Source organism: Pipistrellus hanaki, assembly GCF_964339955.1.
Source record: "Pipistrellus hanaki genome assembly, chromosome: 15".
NCBI lineage: Eukaryota > Metazoa > Chordata > Mammalia > Chiroptera > Vespertilionidae > Pipistrellus > Pipistrellus hanaki.
The window spans coordinates 34,788,088-34,797,797 of NC_140517.1; positions in this window are offsets into that span (position 1 = coordinate 34,788,088).

Below are 9,710 nucleotides of genomic sequence, written 5' to 3' on the forward strand. Positions count from 1 at the left end.
TACAGTCATTTTCTCTGAATTATCCATGTTTTCATGTAGTTTCCTATATTCTTCCTTCTGGTCCAAGTATAAGCTTTGCCCACTTTATCAAACAACTTCCTACACACTGTTATGAACAGAGGCAGCTCGGGAAAATTGTCTCTCAACTGTGTTACAGAGTGTATTCCTACATTTCAGTGAAGTGTAAGGCTTTCCAAAGCTGCCGAATGTGTTTCTTTCTCTATTTCAATGGTATTCTGCCTTGTATAACACACATTTACCACTCTAGTCTCTTTTAAGTAAACAATACAGGATTCATACAGTGTTTCATGTGATCTTAACTCGAATTAAGGATTTCCCGGATCTTAGCTACATTTTCTACAGTAAGAACTGACTTGGGCAATATCTTTGAGCTGTTCTAAACGAGTTCTCATCTGTTTACAGTCACTTTCTCTGAATTATCCATGTTTTCATAGAATTTCTTATATTCTGCCTTGTGGTACAAGTATAATCTTTGCCCACTTTATCAAACCACTTCCTACACACTGTAATGAACGGAGACAGCTCGGGAACATTGTCTCTCAACTGTGTTACAGAGTGTAGTACTACATTTCAGTGAAGTGTTAGGCTTTCCAAAGCGCCGAATGTGTTTCTTTCTCTATTTCAATTGTATTCTGCCTTGTATAACACACATTTACCACTCTAGTCTCTTTTAAGTAAACAATACAGGATTCATACAGTGTTTCATGTGATCTTAACTCGAATTAAGGATTTCCCGGATCTTAGCTACCTTTTCTACACTAAGAACTTACTTGGGCAATCTCTTTCAGCGGTTCTAAACGAGTTCTCATTTGTTTACAGTCATTTTCTCTGATTTTTCCATGTTTTCATGCAGTTTCCTATATTCTTCTTTCTGGTCCAAGTATAAGCTTTGCCCACTTTATCAAACACCTTCCTACACACTGCTATAAACAGAGGCAGCTCGGGAACATTGTCTCTCAACTGTGTTACAGAGTGTATTCCTACATTTCAGTGAAGTGTTAGGCTTTCCAAAGCGCCGAATGTGTTTCTTTCTCTATTTCAATGGTATTCTGCCTTGTATAACACACATTTACCACTCTAGTCTCTTTTAAGTAAACAATACAGAATTCATACAGTGTTTCATGTGATCTTAACTCGAATTAAGGATTTTCCGGATCTTAGCTACCTTTTCTACACTAAGAACTGACTTGGAGAATCTCTTTGAGCTGTTCTAAACGAGTTCTCATCTGTTAACAGTCATTTTCTCTGAATTATCCATATTTTCATGTAGTTTCCTATATTCTTCCTTCTGGTCCAAGTATAGGCTTTGCCCACTTTATCAAACAACTTCCTACACACTGTTTTAAAAAGAGGCAGCTCGTCAACATTGTCTCTCAACTGTTTTACAGAGTGTAGTACGACATTTCAGTGAAGTGTTAGGCATTCCAAAGCGCCGAATGTGTTTCTTTCTCTATTTCAATGGTATTCTGCCTTGTATAACACACATTTACCACTCTAGTCTCTTTTAAGTAAACATTACAGAATTCATACAGTGTTTCATGAGATCTTAACTCGAATTAAGGATTTCCCGGATCTTAGCTACCTTTTCTACACTAAGAACTGACTTGGGCAATCTCTTTCCGCAGTTCTAAACGAGTTCTCATTTGTTTACAGTCATTTTCTTTGATTTTTCCTTGTTTTCATGCAGTTTCCTATATTCTTTCTTCCGGTCCAAGTATAAGCTTTGCCCACTTTATCAAACAACTTCCTACACACTGTTTTAAAAAGAGGCAGGTCGTCAACATTGTCTCTCAACTGTGTTACAGAGTGTAGTACGACATTTCAGTGAAGTGTAAGGCTTTCCAAAGCGCCGAATGTGTTTTTTTCTCTATTTCAATGGTATTCTGCCTTGTATAACACACATTTACCACTCTAGTCTCTTTTAAATAAACAATACAGAATTCATACAGTGTTTCATGTGATCTTAACTCGAATTAAGGATTTCCCGGATCTTAGCTACCTTTTCTACACTAAGAACTGATTTGGAGAATGTTTTTGAGCTGTTCTAAACGAGTTCTCATCTGTTTACAGTCATTTTCTCTGAATTATCCATGTTTTCATGTAGTTTCCTATATTCTTCCTTCTGGTCCAAGTATAAGCTTTGCCCACTTTATCAAACAACTTCCTACACACTGTTATGAACAGAGGCAGCTCGGGAAAATTGTCTCTCAACTGTGTTACAGAGTGTATTCCTACATTTCAGTGAAGTGTAAGGCTTTCCAAAGCTGCCGAATGTGTTTCTTTCTCTATTTCAATGGTATTCTGCCTTGTATAACACACATTTACCACTCTAGTCTCTTTTAAGTAAACAATACAGGATTCATACAGTGTTTCATGTGATCTTAACTCGAATTAAGGATTTCCCGGATCTTAGCTACATTTTCTACAGTAAGAACTGACTTGGGCAATATCTTTGAGCTGTTCTAAACGAGTTCTCATCTGTTTACAGTCACTTTCTCTGAATTATCCATGTTTTCATAGAATTTCTTATATTCTGCCTTGTGGTACAAGTATAATCTTTGCCCACTTTATCAAACCACTTCCTACACACTGTAATGAACGGAGACAGCTCGGGAACATTGTCTCTCAACTGTGTTACAGAGTGTAGTACTACATTTCAGTGAAGTGTTAGGCTTTCCAAAGCGCCGAATGTGTTTCTTTCTCTATTTCAATTGTATTCTGCCTTGTATAACACACATTTACCACTCTAGTCTCTTTTAAGTAAACAATACAGGATTCATACAGTGTTTCATGTGATCTTAACTCGAATTAAGGATTTCCCGGATCTTAGCTACCTTTTCTACACTAAGAACTTACTTGGGCAATCTCTTTCAGCGGTTCTAAACGAGTTCTCATTTGTTTACAGTCATTTTCTCTGATTTTTCCATGTTTTCATGCAGTTTCCTATATTCTTCTTTCTGGTCCAAGTATAAGCTTTGCCCACTTTATCAAACACCTTCCTACACACTGCTATAAACAGAGGCAGCTCGGGAACATTGTCTCTCAACTGTGTTACAGAGTGTATTCCTACATTTCAGTGAAGTGTTAGGCTTTCCAAAGCGCCGAATGTGTTTCTTTCTCTATTTCAATGGTATTCTGCCTTGTATAACACACATTTACCACTCTAGTCTCTTTTAAGTAAACAATACAGAATTCATACAGTGTTTCATGTGATCTTAACTCGAATTAAGGATTTTCCGGATCTTAGCTACCTTTTCTACACTAAGAACTGACTTGGAGAATCTCTTTGAGCTGTTCTAAACGAGTTCTCATCTGTTAACAGTCATTTTCTCTGAATTATCCATATTTTCATGTAGTTTCCTATATTCTTCCTTCTGGTCCAAGTATAGGCTTTGCCCACTTTATCAAACAACTTCCTACACACTGTTTTAAAAAGAGGCAGCTCGTCAACATTGTCTCTCAACTGTTTTACAGAGTGTAGTACGACATTTCAGTGAAGTGTTAGGCATTCCAAAGCGCCGAATGTGTTTCTTTCTCTATTTCAATGGTATTCTGCCTTGTATAACACACATTTACCACTCTAGTCTCTTTTAAGTAAACATTACAGAATTCATACAGTGTTTCATGAGATCTTAACTCGAATTAAGGATTTCCCGGATCTTAGCTACCTTTTCTACACTAAGAACTGACTTGGGCAATCTCTTTCCGCAGTTCTAAACGAGTTCTCATTTGTTTACAGTCATTTTCTTTGATTTTTCCTTGTTTTCATGCAGTTTCCTATATTCTTTCTTCCGGTCCAAGTATAAGCTTTGCCCACTTTATCAAACAACTTCCTACACACTGTTTTAAAAAGAGGCAGGTCGTCAACATTGTCTCTCAACTGTGTTACAGAGTGTAGTACGACATTTCAGTGAAGTGTAAGGCTTTCCAAAGCGCCGAATGTGTTTTTTTCTCTATTTCAATGGTATTCTGCCTTGTATAACACACATTTACCACTCTAGTCTCTTTTAAATAAACAATACAGAATTCATACAGTGTTTCATGTGATCTTAACTCGAATTAAGGATTTCCCGGATCTTAGCTACCTTTTCTACACTAAGAACTGATTTGGAGAATGTTTTTGAGCTGTTCTAAACGAGTTCTCATCTGTTTACAGTCATTTTCTCTGAATTATCCATGTTTTCATGTAGTTTCCTATATTCTTCCTTCTGGTCCAAGTATAAGCTTTGCCCACTTTATCAAACAACTTCCTACACACTGTTATGAACAGAGGCAGCTCGGGAAAATTGTCTCTCAACTGTGTTACAGAGTGTATTCCTACATTTCAGTGAAGTGTAAGGCTTTCCAAAGCTGCCGAATGTGTTTCTTTCTCTATTTCAATGGTATTCTGCCTTGTATAACACACATTTACCACTCTAGTCTCTTTTAAGTAAACATTACAGAATTCATACAGTGTTTCATGTGATCTTAACTCGAATTAAGGATTTCCCGTATCTTAGCTACCTTTTCTACACTAAGAACGGACTTGGGCAATCTCTTTCAGCAGTTCTAAACGCGTTCTCATCTGTTTACAGTCATTTTGTCTGATTTTTCCATGTTTTCGTGCAGTTTCCTATATTCTTCCTTCTGGTCCAAGTATAAGCTTTGCCCACTTTATCAAACACCTTCCTACACACTGCTATAAACAGAGGCAGCTCGGGAACATTTTCTCTCAACTGTGTTACAGAGCGTAGTACGACATTTCAGTGAAGTGTTAGGCTTTCCAAAGCGCCGAATGTGTTTCTTTCTCTATTTCAATGGTATTCTGCCTTGTATAACACACATTTACCACTCTAGTCTCTTTTAAGTAAACAATACAGAATTCATACAGTGTTTCATGTGATCTTAACTCGAATTAAGGATTTCCCGGATCTTAGCTACATTTTCTACACTAAGAACTGACTTGGGCAATCTCTTTGAGCTGTTCTAAATGAGTTCTCATCTGTTTACAGTCACTTTCTCTGAATTATCCATGTTTTCATAGATTTTCTTATATTCTGCCTTGTGGTACAAGTATAATCTTTGCCCACTTTATCAAACAACTTCCTACACACTGTAATGAACGGAGACAGCTCGGGAACATTGTCTCTCAACTGTGTTACAGAGTGTAGTACGACATTTCAGTGAAGTGTTAGGCTTTCCAAAGCGCCGAATGTGTTTCTTTCTCTATTTCAATGGTATTCTGCCTTGTATAACACACATTTACCACTCTAGTTTCTTTTAAGTAAACAATACAGAATTCATACAGTGTTTCATGTGATCCTAACTGGAATTAAGGATTTTCCGGATCTTAGCTACCTTTTCTACACTAAGAACTGACTTGGAGAATCTCTTTAAGCTGTTCTAAACGAGTTCTCATCTGTTTACAGTCATTTTCTCTGAATTATCCATGTTTTCATGTAGTTTCCTATATTCTTCCTTCTGGTCCAAGTATAAGCTTTGCCCACTTTATCAAACAACTTCCTACACACTGTTATGAACAAAGGCAGCTCGGGAAAATTGTCTCTCAACTGTGTTAAAGAGTGTATTCCTACATTTCAGTGAAGTGTAAAGCTTTCCAAAGCTGCCGAATGTGTTTCTTTCTCTATTTCAATGGTATTCTGCCTTGTATAACACACATTTACCACTCTAGTCTCTTTTAAGTAAACAATACAGGATTCATACACTGTTTCATGTGATCTTAACTCGAATTAAGGATTTCCCGGATCTTAGCTACATTTTCTACACTAAGAACTGACTTGGGCAATCTCTTTGAGATGTTCTAAACGAGTTCTCATCTGTTTACAGTCACTTTCTCTGAATTATCCATGTTTTCATAGATTTTCTTATATTCTGCCTTGTGGTACAAGTATAATCTTTGCCCACTTTATCAAACAACTTCCTACACACTGTAATGAACGGAGACAGCTCGGGAACATTGTCTCTCAACTGTGTTATAGAGTGTAGTACTACATTTCAGTGAAGTGCAAGGCCTTCCAAAGCTGACGAACGTGTTTCTTACTCTATTTCAATGGTATTCTGCCTTGTATAACACACATTTACCACTCTAGTCTCTTTTAAGTAAACAATACAGGATTCATACAGTGTTTCATGTGATCTTAACTCGAATTAAGGATTTCCCGGATCTTAGCTACCTTTTCTATACAAAGAACTGACTTGGGCAATCTCTTTCAGCTGTTCTCAACTAGTTCTCATCTGTTTACAGTCATTTTCTCTGATTTTTCCATGTTTTCATGCAGTTTCCTATATTCTTCCTTCTGGTCCAAGTATAAGCTTTGCCCACTTTATCAAACAACTTCCTACACACTGTTATGAACAGAGGCAGCTCGGGAAAATTGTCTCTCAACTGTGTTACAGAGTGTATTCCTACATTTCAGTGAAGTGTAAGGCTTTCCAAAGCTGCCGAATGTGTTTCTTTCTCTATTTCAATGGTATTCTGCCTTGTATAACACACATTTACCACTCTAGTCTCTTTTAAGTAAACAATACAGGATTCATACAGTGTTTCATGTGATTTTAACTCGAATTAAGGATTTCCCGGATCTTAGCTACATTTTCTACAGTAAGAACTGACTTGGGCAATATCTTTGAGCTGTTCTAAACGAGTTCTCATCTGTTTACAGTCACTTTCTCTGAATTATCCATGTTTTCATAGAATTTCTTATATTCTGCCTTGTGGTACAAGTATAATCTTTGCCCACTTTATCAAACCACTTCCTACACACTGTAATGAACGGAGACAGCTCGGGAACATTGTCTCTCAACTGTGTTACAGAGTGTAGTACTACATTTCAGTGAAGTGTTAGGCTTTCCAAAGCGCCGAATGTGTTTCTTTCTCTATTTCAATTGTATTCTGCCTTGTATAACACACATTTACCACTCTAGTCTCTTTTAAGTAAACAATACAGGATTCATACAGTGTTTCATGTGATCTTAACTCGAATTAAGGATTTCCCGGATCTTAGCTACCTTTTCTACACTAAGAACTTACTTGGGCAATCTCTTTCAGCGGTTCTAAACGAGTTCTCATTTGTTTACAGTCATTTTCTCTGATTTTTCCATGTTTTCATGCAGTTTCCTATATTCTTCTTTCTGGTCCAAGTATAAGCTTTGCCCACTTTATCAAACACCTTCCTACACACTGCTATAAACAGAGGCAGCTCGGGAACATTGTCTCTCAACTGTGTTACAGAGTGTATTCCTACATTTCAGTGAAGTGTTAGGCTTTCCAAAGCGCCGAATGTGTTTCTTTCTCTATTTCAATGGTATTCTGCCTTGTATAACACACATTTACCACTCTAGTCTCTTTTAAGTAAACAATACAGAATTCATACAGTGTTTCATGTGATCTTAACTCGAATTAAGGATTTTCCGGATCTTAGCTACCTTTTCTACACTAAGAACTGACTTGGAGAATCTCTTTGAGCTGTTCTAAACGAGTTCTCATCTGTTAACAGTCATTTTCTCTGAATTATCCATATTTTCATGTAGTTTCCTATATTCTTCCTTCTGGTCCAAGTATAGGCTTTGCCCACTTTATCAAACAACTTCCTACACACTGTTTTAAAAAGAGGCAGCTCGTCAACATTGTCTCTCAACTGTTTTACAGAGTGTAGTACGACATTTCAGTGAAGTGTTAGGCATTCCAAAGCGCCGAATGTGTTTCTTTCTCTATTTCAATGGTATTCTGCCTTGTATAACACACATTTACCACTCTAGTCTCTTTTAAATAAACAATACAGAATTCATACAGTGTTTCATGTGATCTTAACTCGAATTAAGGATTTCCCGGATCTTAGCTACCTTTTCTACACTAAGAACTGATTTGGAGAATGTTTTTGAGCTGTTCTAAACGAGTTCTCATCTGTTTACAGTCATTTTCTCTGAATTATCCATGTTTTCATGTAGTTTCCTATATTCTTCCTTCTGGTCCAAGTATAAGCTTTGCCCACTTTATCAAACAACTTCCTACACACTGTTATGAACAGAGGCAGCTCGGGAAAATTGTCTCTCAACTGTGTTACAGAGTGTATTCCTACATTTCAGTGAAGTGTAAGGCTTTCCAAAGCTGCCGAATGTGTTTCTTTCTCTATTTCAATGGTATTCTGCCTTGTATAACACACATTTACCACTCTAGTCTCTTTTAAGTAAACATTACAGAATTCATACAGTGTTTCATGTGATCTTAACTCGAATTAAGGATTTCCCGTATCTTAGCTACCTTTTCTACACTAAGAACGGACTTGGGCAATCTCTTTCAGCAGTTCTAAACGCGTTCTCATCTGTTTACAGTCATTTTGTCTGATTTTTCCATGTTTTCGTGCAGTTTCCTATATTCTTCCTTCTGGTCCAAGTATAAGCTTTGCCCACTTTATCAAACACCTTCCTACACACTGCTATAAACAGAGGCAGCTCGGGAACATTTTCTCTCAACTGTGTTACAGAGCGTAGTACGACATTTCAGTGAAGTGTTAGGCTTTCCAAAGCGCCGAATGTGTTTCTTTCTCTATTTCAATGGTATTCTGCCTTGTATAACACACATTTACCACTCTAGTCTCTTTTAAGTAAACAATACAGAATTCATACAGTGTTTCATGTGATCTTAACTCGAATTAAGGATTTCCCGGATCTTAGCTACATTTTCTACACTAAGAACTGACTTGGGCAATCTCTTTGAGCTGTTCTAAACGAGTTCTCATCTGTTTACAGTCACTTTCTCTGAATTATCCATGTTTTCATAGATTTTCTTATATTCTGCCTTGTGGTACAAGTATAATCTTTGCCCACTTTATCAAACAACTTCCTACACACTGTAATGAACGGAGACAGCTCGGGAACATTGTCTCTCAACTGTGTTACAGAGTGTAGTACGACATTTCAGTGAAGTGTTAGGCTTTCCAAAGCGCCGAATGTGTTTCTTTCTCTATTTCAATGGTATTCTGCCTTGTATAACACACATTTACCACTCTAGTTTCTTTTAAGTAAACAATACAGAATTCATACAGTGTTTCATGTGATCCTAACTGGAATTAAGGATTTTCCGGATCTTAGCTACCTTTTCTACACTAAGAACTGACTTGGAGAATCTCTTTAAGCTGTTCTAAACGAGTTCTCATCTGTTTACAGTCATTTTCTCTGAATTATCCATGTTTTCATGTAGTTTCCTATATTCTTCCTTCTGGTCCAAGTATAAGCTTTGCCCACTTTATCAAACAACTTCCTACACACTGTTATGAACAAAGGCAGCTCGGGAAAATTGTCTCTCAACTGTGTTAAAGAGTGTATTCCTACATTTTAGTGAAGTGTAAAGCTTTCCAAAGCTGCCGAATGTGTTTCTTTCTCTATTTCAATGGTATTCTGCCTTGTATAACACACATTTACCACTCTAGTCTCTTTTAAGTAAACAATACAGGATTCATACACTGTTTCATGTGATCTTAACTCGAATTAAGGATTTCCCGGATCTTAGCTACATTTTCTACACTAAGAACTGACTTGGGCAATCTCTTTGAGATGTTCTAAACGAGTTCTCATCTGTTTACAGTCACTTTCTCTGAATTATCCATGTTTTCATAGATTTTCTTATATTCTGCCTTGTGGTACAAGTATAATCTTTGCCCACTTTATCAAACAACTTCCTACACACTGTA